A 17,882-nucleotide genomic window follows, 5' to 3' on the forward strand; every position below is an offset into this window, starting at 1 on the left:
TTTCCTTCTATAGCCATTTTATTCAGAGTTTTTATCATAAATGGATACTGTGTTTTGTCAAATGCTTTCTCTGCATGTATTGAGATGATAATGTGATTTTTATTCTTTATTTGGTTAAATATTGTTTATTAACAAAAAATAAAATAAAACATTGTTTATTTTGTCACACTGAATGATTTTCAGATGTTGAACCATCCATGCATCCAAGGAATAAATACCACTAGACCATGGTGTCTGATAATTTTAATGTATTGTTGTATTTGATTTGCTAATATTTTGTTGAGGATTTTTGCATCTCTGTTCACCAGTGATATTGGTCTGCCATTTTTCTTTTTTTGTGTTGTCCTTGTCTGGTTTTGGTATCAGTGTAATGATGGCCTTGTAGCATGAGTTAGGAAGCTTCCCCTTCTCTTTAATTCTTTAGAAGAGTATGAGAAGGATAGGTATAAACTCTTCTTTGAATGTTTGGTAGAATTTTCCCAGGTATCTCTCTGGTCCTAGACTTTTCTTTTTGGGAGGTTGTTGATTACTTTTTCAATCTCCTTCCTGGTAATTAGTTTATTCAAATTCTCTACTTTGTCCTGTTTTGGTCTTGGAAAGTGTATGATTCTAAGAATTTATCCATTTCTTCTAGATTATCTAATTTGTTGGCATATAGATTTTCATAGTATTCTCTTATAATCTTTAGTAATTCTGTGCTGTCCATTGTAATCTCTCATTTCTGATTTTATTTATTTGAATCTTTTTTCTTCTTTGTTTGATGAGTCTAGCTAAGGGTTGCCAATTTTGCTTATATTTTCAAAGAACCAACTCTTAGTTTCACTAATTTTTCTAATGTTTTAATCTCTATTTCATTTCTTTCTGCTCTGTTTTGTTATTTCCTTCCTTCTACTGATTTTGGGCTTTGTTTTTTTCTCTTTTTCTAGTTTTTTAGGTGCACTGCTCGATTGTTTTTGAGGTTTTTCTTGTTTCTTGAGCTAGGACTCTAAAAATTCCCTCTTAGAGGCTGGCCTGTTGCCACAGCAGTTAAGTTTGCATGTTCTGCTTCGGCAGCCCAGGGTTCACTGGTTCGGATCCTGGGTGCAGACATGGCACCACTTGGCAAGCCATACTGGGGTAGGTGTCCCACATATAAAGTAGAGGAGGACGGGCACAGATGTTAGCTCAGAGCAAGTCTTCCTCAGCAAAAAGTGGAGGATTGGCAGCAGAGAGCTCAGGGCTAATCTTCCTCAAAAAAACATTCCCTCTTAGTGTTGCTTATGCTGTATTCCTTAAATTTTGGCATGTAACATTTTCATTTTATTTTATCTCTAGGTATTTTTTTTATTTCTCCTTTTGATTTCTTCATTGACCCAATGGTTATTCTGTAGCATTTTGTTTAATCTCCATGTATTTGTGGCTTTCCCAGCTTTCTTCTTGTAGTTGATTTTCAATTTCATGCCTTGTGGTCAGTAAAGATGTTCGCTATTATTTCAATCTTCTTAAATATATTGAGACTTATTTTGTGGCCTAATACATGATCTATCCTGGAGAACACTACATGTGCAACCAAAAAGTGTGTGTATTCTGTAGTTTTTGGTTGGAATTTATCTATTAAGACCATCTGGTCTAGAGTGTCATTTAAGGCCAATGTTTCCTTGTTGATCTTTTTGTACTGTCTATCCAGTGACATAATAGGATTGTGAAAGTCCCCTACTATTATTGTGTTATTGTCGATTTTTCCTTTTATGTCTGTTAATAATTGGTTTATATATTTACCTGCTCATATGTTGGGTGTGTTGATATTTACAAGTGTTGTATCCTCTTGTTAGATTGATCCCTTTGTCATTATGTAGTGCCCTTCTTTGCCTCTTGTTACAATTTTGTATTAATGTCTATCTTGTATGATATAAATATAGCTACCCCAGCATTCTTTTCATTGTCATTTGCATGGAGTATTTTTTTTCACCCCTTCACTTTCAGCTTATGAGTGTCTATAGGTCTGAAGTGTCTTTCTTGTATGCAGCATATATATGGTTCTTGAGTTATCATCCAATCAGCCACCTTCTGCTTTTTGATTGGCACTTTTGGACATTTAAAGTAGCTATTGATAAGTATGCATTTATTGCCATTTTGTTACTTTTTTTGATGCCTTAGTAGTTCTCTATTCTTTCTTCTTCTCTTGCTCACTTCCTTTCTGTTTTGATGGATTTCTTTAGTATTATGCTTGGGTTGCTTTCTCTTTAATTTTCATATATTTATTGTAGGTTTCTGGTTTGTGATCATCATGAGGTTCATACATAATAACCTTGGTAAATAGCAATCTATATTAAGTTTATAGTCCCTTAAGGTTGACCTCTTACTAAAAAGCCCTGCAGTTTTACTCCCCTCTTTCCATATTTTGTTTTTGATACCATATTTAACCTCATTTCTGTGTGTGTTTGTATCCCTTAACCTTTTATTATGGAGATAAATATTTTTGGTACTTTTTTGTTTTGGCTTCCATATTAGCTTTGGAGGTGGTTGATCCACTACCTTTACTATATATTTGACTTTACCTGTGATATTTTTTCTTTGAAAATTTTCTTCTTTCTATTTGTGGCCTTTTCTTCTCCACTTAATGAAGTTCCTTTAACATTTCTTGTAAGGCCAGGTCGATGGTGATGAATTACTTTAGGGTTTGTTTGTCTGGAAAGCTCTTTATCTCTCTTTCCATTGTCAATGATAAACTTGCCAGGTAGAGTATTCTTGGCTGTAAGGTTTTTTTTCCTTTCAGCACTTTGAATATATCATGCTACTCCCTTATAGCCTGTAAGGTTCCTGCTGAGAAGTCAGCTGATAACCCTATGGGGTTTCCCTTGTATGTAACTTGTTGCCTTTCTCTTGCAGCTTTTAGGATTCTCTCTTCATCTTTAATTCTTGACATTGTAATTATAATGTGCCTCTTTGTGTTCATCTTGTTTGGTGCTCTCTGTTCTTTCTGTACCTGGGCATCTGTTTCCTTCCTTAGGTTAGGAAAGGTTTTAGCTATTACTTTTTCAAATAGGTTATCTGCCCCTTTGTCTCTCTCTTCTTCTATGACACCTAGAATGCAGATGTTAGTATGCTTGATGTTGTCCCAGAGGTCCCTTAGATTTCCTCATTCTTTTTATTTTTCCTCTTTCTAGTCTTCTGTGTCATCTCCTCTGCTGTTGATACCCTATACTGAATTTTTCATTTCCATTCTTGTATTTTTCAGTTCTGATTTGTTCATTTTTATATTTTCCAATTCTTTTCTTCAATTTTCACTGTGTTCATCTATTCTTTTCTCAAAATCAGTGAGCAGCCTTATTACTATTAGTTTGTACTCTTTATCAGGTAGATTGTTAATCTCTGATTGATTTAGTTCTTTTTCTGAGGATTTGTCCTGTTCCCTTATTCAGAACATATTTCTTTGTCTCCTCACTTTGCATACTTCTCTTTGCTTATAGTCTGTGTATTAGGTCACTCAGCTACATCTCCCTATGTTGGAAATGTGGCATTATGTAAGAGATTCTTTATGGGGAGCAGCAACGTGGTTCCTTTTCATCACCAGTTCCAAATGCTCCAAGAGTGTCTCCGGTGTTGGGTTACATATGCCCTTCTGTTGTCTCAGGGTTGCTATGGTTGTGTTCACATGGTTAGGCTAGGCTGGACTCCAGGCTGGCTGGTTGTAAGGCTTAACCATGTGTGGCTGCTATAGTCACTTTATTCAGTAGGGCCAGCCCTAGCAAGCCTGGCTCTGAGGTCTAATAGCTCACAACTACTGCTGTTTTTCTGTTGAGTTAGGCCCCCCATGTTTCTTGTGGCTAGGATGGGGCTTACAATTGCTGCAGTCCTCTGTTGCAGCCCCCTGCAGGGTGTCACTGTTGTTGGCTCTCTCAAGAGCGCCAATGGGTGGAGCTGGCCCCAGGTACAGCTGCACAGAATCATTTCAGGCATTTGAAAGTGTGGTAGGTTCTCTGTATGATTGTGATGGTCAGTGGCACATGTCTGCTTCAGCCAACACACCCCACTGCCCATGGGCCCACACATACCACCAATGCATGCCTGCCCTTCACACATGCCCTATCAATGTGGACCCACTCACCCTGCTGCAAGGATCCCACACATCCTGCCTATGTGGACCCACAAGTTGCTAAGGGCTTGCTAGTTGGCAGTGCTTATCCCTAGGGTTAGCTGCCTGCCCTGGCTGTACTAAATTAAATTGGTACTGTAGTGGGTGGGCAAACCTTGTGCTAATAGGCTAGAGGAAAGAATCCAATGCCACCTTCCAGCGTCTGTATCAGCACAACTGAACTAGGTAATAATACTGGCTGCCATCAGGGTCTCAGTTCCTGGGCGATTGGACACAGGTGACTTCTGCCTCTCTTGAGATTCACTCAGAGCTTAGTGAGTCTCTTTTACCAATGGACTATGCAAATTTCTTTCTAATGTTTTTCTGCTAGTTTCTGGAATGGGTAAATCTGTGTGTGGGCCTTTAAGACCAGGTTTTACTTTCTCTGAAGTTCAATAGTTTTTTCTGGGGGTATTCTCTGTTGGTTTTCAAAGAGAGCAAAGCCAGGCATTGTGGGATCTTGTCTCAGTTGTGCTGAATCTAAAGGCTGAGGTGCTTATTATGGCATAGATTCCCTACTCAGATCCTTGTGTTGCTCTTGGAAAAGCTTCATAACTCTAAATTGCTCCTGATCATGAAGCGCCATGGCTAGGATGTGTTTTTTTCCTCATCAGATGTGTATTTCTGCCTCTTCCACCCCTGTCAGTGATTTTCCTTGTTGTGGAAGTTCTTATCCAGTTTCCATTTCTTTCAGAGGAAATTTTTTCACAGGTAATTGTACATTTGTTGTGTTCATTGGAGGAGGTGAGTTCAGAGTGCTATTCTGCCATCTTCCCAGAATCTTTACCTTTCTTTTGAATAAGAAGGAATTCCTTCTACCTGACTGCCTTTTAACTAGAGTATCAGGATTTTTTCCTACCTTCAGACTCAAATTTAAACATTGATTCTTCCTGAATCTTGAGCCTGCTGGTCTTCACCCTAAAATTACACTATCAGCTCTTTTGGTTATCAGGCCTTTGAACATGGACTAGGATGAAACCATTGGTTTTCCTGGGTCTCCTGCTTACTGACTCAACCTGCAGATTTGGGGGCTTGCTGGCCTCCATAATCACATAAGCCTTGAGATTTGAATTCCCAGCTCAAACACTGCATAAATGACCTGAGAGCTTTCATATGTGCCTGAAGGAGACCCTTATTTACTGTAGCTTCAGGGTTAAGATTATTGAAAATCAAAACCAGCATCTCATCCTGTGAAGGCTGAATTACAACACAAGTTGAACTCTCACCTTCACAGAGTGTCTGCTGTTAAAGAGAGGTCCTGATTGGGAAGGAATAGGATCCTGAAAGTTGGAATGGAGGCATGTGGGAAGATTCTAATGAAACTGGGGACATTGAACTGCTAATTCTTATGTTTCTTCTTTGCCAGTGGATGCAGCCTCCCCAACTCCCAGTGGAAGTAGCCCTTCCACTCCCAGGCAAACTATGCCCACTTCAGGAGATTACTCATTCATTGACTGAGAAAACTATAATGGCCTTCCCTGAGGCAGTTGCCTTTCAAGACAATACTGATTCTCTCTAAGACCCACCCCCACAACCCCTCTTTGCTTTTAGACCTGTCACTAGACTCAAGAACCTGCAGGGCCCTAAGGGTGAGAAGCAAAGTGTGACTCATGAGCAGTTATACTATACTTCAGAAGAACTACTTAAATTTTCTAGTTTTCACAGACAGAAATCTGGGGAACATGTAGGGGAATGGATATTAAGAGTGTGGGATAATGGTGGAAGGAACACAAATTTGGATCACACTGAATTTATGGATACGGGCTCACTAAGCAGAGATTCTGTATGTTGCAGCTCAGAGATTAGCAAAAACTCTAACAGTTTGGTTGATTAACTGAAACATGGGCCAAAAGGTGGCCCAGAGGGAGTTAAAAATTCTCGCCTTTGTTTAATGTACAGGAAAGGATTCAAAAGCTTAGAAGGACTGAAATGTTAGAATAAATTTGTCATTTAAGACATATTCACCAACCTGGAGAAGGTCCAGAAGATGTACTTTTCACTATCAGCGTGAGAAACAAGTTTGTGAAAGTCCTGGCATCCTTGAAGAGCTCTGTGATCAATCTCTGTAGGCCAGAATTTACAGTGGGAACTACATCACTGAATTGAGAAATCTAAATGCAACGGGAGTAATTGGTTACCAGGATGGTAGGAGCAAAGTGGCAGCAATAAACTGCCAAAAGCAAGGTGGGAGAGGTTATCATAATGAAGAGGAGAGACAAATAGCAATCAAAATAGTCCAACTCACAGAGGTCTATGGCATTGACTAGTTGATCATGGAGTTCCCAGAAATGAAATAGATAAGAAGCCTACTAAATTCTCACCTAATCTGTATAAGTAGAAAATTTCTAGTTTAAATAAACAAAAATCTAAATTGAATCATAAGAAAGTCACAAATCCTCCATTACTCCCAGACTTGAGCCAGTTTACAAAGCCAAACTTGTTGAGTGAAAAGGTGGCTGGAACTGCTAATGGAAGAACTTTGGTCCAAAAATTTCTACTGATAATCTTTTTCTCAGTCTTTCCTAATGTGACCTATGATCTTTACCAGTGTCGACGAAAATAATCCATAACCAATCTATTAATGAAAATTTGGGTGAGCTTATTCTGAGCTGAAATCTGAGGACCATGGCCCGGGTCCTTTCTTCCCTAAGGAAGAAAGGGCACCGAAGAAGTAGGGTACACAGAGTGGTTATATACAACCAGAGAGGATGTTTCACATAGGATTGAAATGTCCCTTTTACAATAGTCACGAGACTGCTCTGTTGGCACAGCGATTGATGGAAATAGCAGGAAGGTCTTCTGTCTCAGTGAACACAGCAGGGTGGCAGTCTGTTGTCTCCAGCTGGGTGGTCACAGGTGAGCTGGGTGGTCAAAGGTGAGTGCAGCAATCAGCTCCTAGCCTAAGGAAAGATGCTTATCCCTAAGGAAATGCCAATGTGGGGGGAAGTTGCACCTTTATCTCAAGGGCCTTTTTTCTGGCCATAGGAAATGTCTAAGCAGATACACAATGCGTGCTCAATAGCCACAGTCAGGCCCTTTTGGAAAAAACAAAGTCAGGCCGAATTAGGTTTATACCAAATGGCTTCCTCATATACTCCAATATATCCTATTGATTGCCATTTTTATTTGTCACCAGATAAATTGTACATTGTGGGGAAAACATTGAAACTTTTGAGGACTATGAGATACTGGTTCTGAACAGACTACCGGCAGGAGACCCAAAAAGGCACCGCAGTCCACCATTTTGAGTAGGGACTTATGGAGGTGAAGTGATCAATGGAGTTTTAGCTCAGATCCATCTCACAGTGGGGCCAGTGGGGCCTCAAACTATCCTGTTATTTCTCCAATTCTGAAATGCATAATTGGAATAGACATATTCAGTAGCTGGGAGAATCCCCACATTGGTTTCCTGACCTATGCAATGAGGGTTGTTATGGTGGAAAAGGCCAAATAGAAGCCACTAGAATTGCCTCTACCTAGGAAAATAGTAAGCCAAAAGCAATATCACATTCCTGGAGGGATTGCAGACATTAGTATCACCATTTGCTGGAGGACTGGTGATTCCCACTACATACCCATTTAACTTGCCTCTTTGACCTGTGCAGAAGACAGATGGATCCTGCAGTATGACAGTGAATTGTCATAAGTTTAACCGAGAGATGATTCCAACTGCAGCTGCTATATCAGATGTGATTTCATTGCTTATGCAAATTAGTACATTCCCTGGTAACTAGTATGCAGTTAATCATTTGGTGCATGACTTTTTTCTCCATATCTGTCAATAAACTTTATCAGAGGTAGTTTGATTTCAGCTGGCAAGGCCAGTAAAACACCTTTACTGTCCTACCTGAGGGATGTATCAACTCTCCAGCCTTACATTATAATTTAGTTCACAAGAGTCTTGGCCACCTTTTTCATCCACAAGATTTCATACTGGTCTATTACATTGATGGCATTATGTTGATGGTAACTAGTGAGAAAGAAGTAGCAACTACACTAGACTTATTCATAAGACATTTGTAAGTCACACTGTGGGAAATAAATCTGACAAAAATTCAGGGACTTTCTAACTCAATGATATTTCTAGGGTTCCAGTGGTGTGGGGTATGTTGAGATATCTCTTCTAATGTTAAGCAGAAGTTTTTGTATGTTGCTCTTCTTACAATCAAAAAAGAGACAAAACACTTAGTGGGCCTTTTTGCATTTTGAAGGTCACCTGTTGCTCAACTGGTTGTGCTACTCTGGCTCATTAACCAAGTGACACAAAAAGCTCTGAATTTTGAGTGGGGCTCAGAACAACAGAAAGCTAGGCAAAAGGTAATGTTTGTTGTGCAAGCTGCTCTGCCCCTTGGGTGAAATTGACCTGCAGAATAAATGGTGATTAAAGTATCAGTGGCAGATAGGGATGCTGTTGGGAGACTGTGGCAGGCTTCCATAGTTGAATCACAGCACATATCTTTAGGATTTTGGAGGGAAGCCCTGCCATAATCTGCAGGTAACTACTCTCCCTTTGAGATACAGCTTTTCACCTGCTACTGGGCCTTAGTAGAGATTGAACACTTAACCATGGGCCACAAAGTTCCCATGTGACCTGAGATATCCATCATTACAGAATCATGAAAACAGCAAGACAAAAGTGACTCAGCACATACAATGGATCCTCAATAATATTAAGAGCAGAGTTCTCATCAAAATTATGAAGGCAAGAAGGCAGTAGAATGATATATTAAAAGTTCTGAACGAAAAAAAAAACAGTCAACTAAGAAGTCTGGCATTAGGATTGACACAAATATCAATGCAAGACAATTGAGAATATAAAAATAACTCTTAAAAATAAATTCACCTGAGAAAGTGGCAAGATGGTGGTGTAGGCAGACTCTGAACTCACCTCCTCCCACAAACACAACCAAATTACATCTATTTTTGGAACAATTACCCCTGACAAAGAACTGAAAACTGAATAAAAAGAACCCCTGCAACAAGGGACAGTCCTGACTGAGATGGAAGAGGCAGAAATTCCTGTCTGAAGAGAAAAGAAGCCACCTTCATGAGCCACAAAGCTTCATGGCTGGCTGGCTGGGAGCAATCATAAGGTACTCAGCTTTCACTGGAGAAGTGGGGGAGCTGAGTAGGGTGGTGTTGCCACTATAAGCATCCTTCAGACTCAACACAACTGAAATAGTCTCAATATATGGTTTTCTTGGCTATTAACTACAATGGGGTATACCCTAAGGAAAGGTATTGGACAGAAGCAGAGAAAAGCCAGCTCTTAAAATTCTCATGCATAAATTCATCTGTTTCAGAAAGCAACTTGCAATCATCAGAAAGAAAGGTGCATAGTCCTTTGGTGAAAAGAGACTTACCTGGTAGGCTCTGGGTGCATCTCAGTAAGAGGTGAGATCTATCCAGGGACTGAGACATTGGTGGCAGCCATTATTGTGATCTACAGGCATGCTGACACAGATGCTGGCAGACACTATTGGAGTACTTCACCTGGCCTGTTAGCCGAAGGTCTTACCCACCCACTAGGGCAGCAATTTAATCCAGCTCAGCCAAGATAGGCAGGCCACCCTAGGAACTGGTCCCACACAACAGCAAACCCTTGGGAAACCTTTCAGCATGCATGGACTGGATGAATGGATCTTCTGCATGTAGGCAAGTGGGTCTGCCTCTGTGGGGCAAGACATGCATGAGGAGTCAGTGGAGAGTATGGGGTGTGGTGGAGTGGGAGAGGGCCTCTGCTGTGGGGCAACTGGGTCCACTTCAAGGGGTCTGGAAGTGTGCATTGGCCAGGACTGTGTTGATGGTGTGTGTGGACTTGTGGAGCATGGGGCTTATCAAGGGCAGAAGACATGTGCTTCTCAAACAGCCTCATAGGGGATTGGCCCTGGCTTCCAAAGCCTGCAACAGTTGTGTAATCCTGTGCCTGGGACAGCTACATTCAGTTGCAATCCTGAGAAACCTGGCAACAGCCTTGCAGGACAAAGGCCTATAGCAATTTTAAGCCCCTGAGCCTAGCAACAAACCACATTGGGGGCCTACTCACATAACAGGAAAACTGAAACACGAGTGTGGTATTATAACTTGAAGTCAACTGTGCTGGGGCTAACCAAATCCAATAGAATGACTGAAGCATCCATAGCAGCCACACACAACTGAGCACTACAACCAGCAGGTCAGGGGGACAGCCTAGATTCCCTTGGAAACTGTAGCAAGAGCAACCCTGTCACAACAGAAGGACACACATAGCCCACACATGGGTCACTCCTAGCACATTTGAAGCTGGTGATAGGAGAGCAAACTACTGGACATCAAAAGGTGTCTCCTACATAAGGACACTTCTCCAAGATCAGGAGATAGCTGACCCACTTAATACATAGATATAAGCACAGAGAAAGAGACAAAATGAGGAGGCAATGGAATACTTTCAAACAAGGGAACAGGACAAAATCCCAGAAAAAGAAGTAAATGAAACAGAAATAAACAATCTACCTGAGAAAGAGTTCAAACAAAAAGTCATAAGGATGCTCACTGATCTTGGGAGAAGACTAGGTGAAGACAGTGAGAACATCAACAAAGAATTGGAAAATATAAAAAAGAACCAATCATAAATAAAAAATAAAATACTGGAAATGAAAAATTCACTAGAGGGACTCAATAGCAGAGTAGATGATACATAATGGATCAGCAAGCTAGATGAAAGACTACAGAAAAACACCTAAGCTGAACAGATAAAAGAAAAAAGAATTAAAAAGTATGAGAACAGTCTAAGAGAAGTCTGGGACAACATCAAGTGCAGTAACATTCGTATTATAGGTGTCCCAGAAGGAGAAGAGAGAGACAAAAGGGCAGAGAATCTATTTGAAGAAATAATAGCTGAAAACTTTCCTAACCTAAGGAAGGAAATGGACATTCAAGTAGAGGATGCACAGAGACCACCAAACAAGATAAACCCAAAGAGGCCCACAACAAGAGGCATTATAATTAAAATGTCCAAAATTAAAGATAAGGAGAGAATTAGAATTTGGCCTTTAGAAAAAGGCCACAAGAGAAAGGCAACAAGTGATATAGAAAGGAAATCCCATAAGGCTATCAACTGACTTCTCAGCAGAATCCTTATAAGCTAGGAAGGGAGTGATATGATATATTGAAATTGCTGAAAGGAGAAAAGCTATAACTAAGAATGCTCTATCCAGCAAGTTATCATTCAGAATGGAAGGAGAGATAAAGAGTTTCCCACACAAGCAAAAATTAAAACAGTTTATCACCAAAAAAACAGGACTTACAAGAAATGTTAAAGGGACTTATTTAAGTGGGAAAGAAAAAAACACAAAGAGAAATAAGAAAATTATCCAAAAAAAAACAAGCAAGAAAATCACTAGTAATGGCAAAAATACTGTAAAGTTAGATAAACCACCAAAGAAGATAATATGAAGGGCAAAAAGAAAAGCACTAAAATTATCTATTTCAATGATAAGAGGTTAATGGATACACACACAGAAGATAAGAGGTTAGTATGATATCAGAAACAAAAGGTGAGAGAAGGGTAGCAAAAGAGTAGAGCTTTTAGAAAGAGGTCAAACTAAAGAGACCATCAACTGAATATAGATTACAATATACATAGAATATTATATGTGAACCTCATGGAAATCACAAACCAGAAACCTATAGGAAATACACAAAAAATTAAGATAAAGGAACCCAAATAATACTAAAGAAAGCCATCAAACCACAAGGGAAGTGAGCAAGAGAAGAAGAAAGGGACAAAAAAGAACTACTAAAAGACCCAGAAAAAAGTAACAAAATGGAAATAAGTACATATTTATCGATAGTTACTTTAAACGTCATGTACTAAATGCTCCAATCAAAAGGCATAGGGTAGCCAACTGTATAAGAGAACAAAAACCATACATATGCTGCATATAATAGACACACTTCAGACCTAAAGACACTCACAAATTGAAAGTGAAGGGAAGGAAAAAGATACTCCATGCAAATGGCAAAGAAAAGAAAGCTGGGGTAGCAACCGTATAACAGACAAAACAGACTTTAAAACAGAAACCATAACAAGAGACAAGAGGACTACATTGTGAGAAGAGGAACAATCCAACAAGAGGATATAACACTTGTAAATATCTATGCATCCAACATAGGAGCACCTAAATATATACCACAATTATTAACAGACAAAAAAGGAGAAACAGTCAATAGCACAATAACAGTAGGAGACTTTAACACTCCACTTAAACCAATGGATAGATTATCCAAACAGAAGATCAACATGAAACATTACCCTTAAATAACACCTTAGATAAGATGGAGTTAGTAGATACCTATAGAACATTCCATTCAAAAACCTCAGAATACATATTCTTTTCAATGCACATGGAACATTCTCCAGGATTGATCACATATTAAGTCACAAAACAAGGCTGAATAAATTTAACAAGATTGAAATAATTCCAAGCATCTTTTATGACCACAAAGGTATGAAACTAGAAATCAACTACAGGAAGAAAGTCAGAAAAGCCATAAATATGTGAAGATTAAACAAAACACTGCTGAACAATAACTGGGATGATGAAGGAATCAAAGGAAAAACCAGAAAATACCTGGAGACAAATGAAAATGAAAATATGACATGCCAAAATCTATGGGATACAGTAAAAAGTGGTTCTAAGAGGTAAGTTTATAGCAATTCAGGCCTACCTCAATAAAGAAGAAAAATCCCAAATAAACAATCTCATAGTGAACCTAAGAGAACTGGAAAATGAAGAACAAACAAAGCCCAAAATCATCAGAAGGAAGGAAATAAAAATCAGAGCAGAAATAAATGAAATAGAAACAAAAAACAATAGAAAAAATCAATGAAACCAAGATCTGATTGTTTGAAAAGATAAACAAAATTGAAAAGCCTTTAGCTAGACTCACCAAGAAAAGAAGAGAGAAGGCTCAAATAAAATCAGATATGAAAAAGAAATTACAACAAACATTTCAGAAATACAAGAGAATACTACAAAAATCTATATGCCAACAAATTGGATGATCTAGAAGAAATGGATAAATTCTTAGAATCACGCAAGTTTCCAAAAGTGAATCAAGAAGAAATAGAGACTTTGAATAGACCAATCACCAGTAAGGAGATAGAAACAGTAATCATAACCTCCTCAAAAACAAAATTCCAGTACTCGACAGCTTCCCTGGTGAATTCTACCAAGCATTCAAAGAAGACAATACCTATCCTCAAACTCCTCCAAAAAATTGAAGAGAGATAGCTTCCTAACTCATTCTATGAAGCCAACATTACCTTGATACTAAAACTACACAAGAACAACACAACAAAAGAAAAATACAGGCCAATATGAATGTTGAACATCAAGACAAAAATCCTCAACAAAATACTAGCAAATCAAATACAACAATACATTAAAAAGATCATACACCAGGATCAAGTGGGATTTATTCCACAGATGCAGGAATGGTTCAACATCTGTAAATCAATCAATGTGGTACACCACACTAACATAATGAAGAATAAAAATCACATGATCATCTCAATAGATACAGAGAAAGCACTTAAGATACAGCATCCATTTATGATAAAAACTCTGAATAAAATATGTATACAAGCAAAGTACCACAACATAATAAAGGCCATATATGATAAACCTACAGCTAATATCATTTTCAATAGAGAAAAACTGAAAGCTATCCCTCTAAGAACAGGAACCAGACAAGGATGCCCACTTTCACCACTCTTATTTAACATAGTATTGGAAGTCCTAGCCAGAGCAATCACACAAGAAAAAGAAATAAAATGGATCCAAATTGGAAAGGAAGAAGTGAAACTGTCATTATTTGCAAATGATATGATTATATATAAAGAAAATCCTAAAGAATCTACCAAAAACTATTAGAAATAATAAATGAATATAGTCAAGTAGCAGGATACAAAATCAACATACAAAAATCAGTCATGTTTCTTTACACTAACGACCAAACAGCAGAAAGAGAAACTAAGAATACAATCCCATTTACGATTGCAACCCAAAGAAATACCTAGGAACAAATTTAACCAAAGTGGTGAAAGATCTGTACACTGAAAAATATTGTTAAAAGAAATTGAAGACGACACAAAGGTATGAAAAGATATTCCATGCTCTTGGATTTGATGAATTCTCATAGTTAAAATGGCCATACTTCCTCAAGCAATCTACAGATTCAATGCAATCCCTATCAACAAAATTTTTCACAGAAACAGATCAAAGAGTCCTAAAATTTATATGGAACAACAAAAACCCCAAAAGCCAAAGCAATCCTGATAAAAAAGAACAAAGCTGGAGGTATCACACTCTCTCATTTCAAAATATACTACAAAGGTATAGTAACCAAAACAGCATGATACTGGCACAAAAACAGACACACAGATCAATGGAACAGAATTGAGAGCCCAGAAATAAACCCTTACATCTATGGACAGCTAATTTTTGACAAGGGAGCCAAGAACAAGAAACGGAGAAAGGAAAGTCTCTTCAAGAAGTGGTATTGGGGAAACTGGACAGCCACATGGAAGGAATGAAACTCCACCACTGTCTTATACCAAACACAAAAATTAACTCAAAATGGATTAAAGACTTAAATGTAAGAACTGGAACCATTAAACTTCCAGAAGAATACATAGGAAGTACACTCTTCGACATCAATCTTTGCAGCATATTTTCAAGTACCAGGTCTGACCAGGCAAGGGAAACAATAGAAAAAATAAACAAAAGGACTACATCAAAGTAAAAGGCTTCTGCACAGCAAAGGAAAAAATCAACAAAATGAAAAGACAACCTCACAACTGAGAGAAGACATTTGCAAATCATATATCTGATAAAGGGTTAATATCCAACATATATAAAGAACTCATACATCTTAGCAACAAATTAACCATGGATTAGAATGCTAATAGAGTTGGGATATCAATTCTTCATCACCAACCTGTCTCATCATGAAGAGGTAAATATATTCTAAATGTTCCAGAATATGACTTTCTTATTTTCACGGCAATGGAACAATGATAATCATAGGTGTACCTGAGGGGCCATACATCAACTCGATTTTAATTGATAAAGCTTAGAGCCCCAAGGAAACCAACCTAACATTAGCACAGCAATTACCAAGTATAAGCCATTGCCCAGTGAAAATTAGGCATATTCAGTACCTGCATTAAATCTTTCAGGTCACTGGGTCAGACATTAAATGGTAATAAGAGAATAAATAAAGATTACTGAATGTCAAGAACTGTATCTATTAGAAGAATCTGTCCTGGGACAGTGGTAATTTGACTTTATTTAAATCTTATTGTCTTCCTCTATAGGCTATTCTCAGAAAACTGTAACAAGATCTACTTCAATATAATCTGCCTGGCTGCCTAATGTTAATGGGGGGATTTTTCTCGTTAGGAGAAAAGGGTAACACTAAGAAGTACTCTCCTACCAAAGAGAAAATATTTCAAAAAAAAAGAAAAGAATGCTAATAGTGTTGGGATATCAATTCTTCCAGTTTGATGTACAGACTGAACAAAATCTATCAAGATTTTTGTAGATATCAACAAGCTTATTAAAAAATTTGTATAGAAAAGCAAAGTAACTAGACCAGCCAAAGAAGTGTAGAAAAATAAAAGGACAACATTATAAGAGTCACACTGTCCGATTTCCAGACTTATTCTAAAGCTCTGTAATCAAGAGAGTGAGTTTTTATTTAAAAGAAGGAAACTAGGTGAGATGTGTTATTTGAGTTGATTGTAGTAATCATTTCACAGTGTATACATATATTAAAACATCACATTGTACATCCTTAAAAATTCATGTTGTACAATATGATAGGATATGTCAATCATATCTCAATAAAGCTGGAATAAAAGGAGTGGGATTTCAGCGAAAAGATAGACAACTTGTTCAGTGGAACAACATAAAAAGGGCCAAAAGAGATGCACACGAATATGGTCAACTGATTTTTGACAAAGAGGCAAAGGCAATTCAATGAAAAAAGGTAATATTTTTAACAAATGGTACTGGAAAACTGGACAACCACATGGGAAAAGGGGACCTCAAAACATACCTCGTTCCTTAAACAAAAGTTAACTCGAATAGGTCATACACCTAAATGTACAATGTAAAACTTATAGAAGAAAACATTGGAGAAAATCCACATTGGTTTGGCAAAGAGTTTTAGATATGAAACCAAAAACTCAATCTAGTTTTTAAAAAAAATTAATTGGACTTTATTACAATCAAAAACTTCTGTGAAGAGCACTGTTAAGAGACTAAAAGGACAGGCTACAGACAGAGAGAAAAATATTTATAAATCACATAGATAAAAACACTCAAAACTCAACAATAAGAAAACACAAACTCAATTTTTAAAAAAGGCAAATATTCAGACAAGACACTTTACCAAAGAAAATATACAGATGACATATAAACTCATATAAAGATGTTCAGCATCATTAATCATTAGGGAAATACAAATTAATATCATGATGCAACTGGTCACTGCACACCTATGAATCTGGTTAAAATAATAATTCTGACAATACCAAATGCTGACGAGTATGCAGAGCAAATGAAACTTGTACATTGCTGGAAGGAATGCAAAATGATAAAACTACTTTGGAAAACTTCATAAGAAGTTTCTTATAGTTAAATATACAGTTACCATACAACCCACCAATCCCACTCTTATATATTTACCCAAATAAATTAAAACTTATGTTCCCAAAAAACTACTCAGATGTTTATAAAAGCTTTATTTCTAATTGCCAACAATTGAAAACAACTCAAATGTCCATCAAAAGGAATAAATAAATTGTGATACACTCATACAATGGAATACTACTCAGAAATAAAAGGAATGGACTATTCATTCACATACATCATGAATGAATCTTAAATAAATTTTGCTAAGTGAAAGAAGCCAGACTCCAAATGCTACATATGTATGATTCATTTACAATGACATCATGAACAAGGTAAAAGTATGGAGATGGAAAAGAGATGAGTCGTTGCCTGTGATTTGGAGTGGGAGGAGGTGTTGATTACAAATAAGCAATATGAAGAAATTGTTAAAAGTGATGGAACTGTTTGTATGGTGCTATGGTATTGGACATATAGTTTCACGAATGGGTCAAACCCATAGAATTGCACACCGAAAAGAGTGAATTTTACTGTATGTGAACCAAAAGAAAAAAACAACTAGAATATCAGTAAAACCAAAGATACAGACAGTGACAAATGAACCCAACTCTATTACAATGACATAAGCACAATGAAAGGGATGGGGAAGAAAAGTAACTGTAACTAAGTGACTTTGGAAAACAGTATCTTATCTGAATACTGTGTGGCTAGAGACAAAAAGAACTATACACTAAGACCAGTATCTATTCAAGTTGGTAAATTGGGAAATTTGTTTCTTACATGGGCATGGGTTAGAAATTCTAAAACCACTTTACATGTCCATGGGTTGAACAGTTAATTAAATACATTGCAGATAATACGACCCAGGTTTCTCACTGTTGGATAAAGAAGTTACAAATAAGCAAATGAATAATGGAATAAATTCTGTGGTCAACATAATCAAATTGAACATGTCCCCAATTGTCACATTGGGAATAATTTGGGAATAATATTGAATACTTTATTGGGCATAAAATAAATTTGTACTTGATTATTACCCAGAGAATTCAATAAATATCTATGAGTCCATATTGATGTTAATAAATGTT

The sequence above is a fragment of the Equus asinus genome, chromosome X (assembly GCF_041296235.1).
Source record: "Equus asinus isolate D_3611 breed Donkey chromosome X, EquAss-T2T_v2, whole genome shotgun sequence".
Taxonomy (NCBI): Eukaryota; Metazoa; Chordata; class Mammalia; order Perissodactyla; family Equidae; genus Equus; species Equus asinus.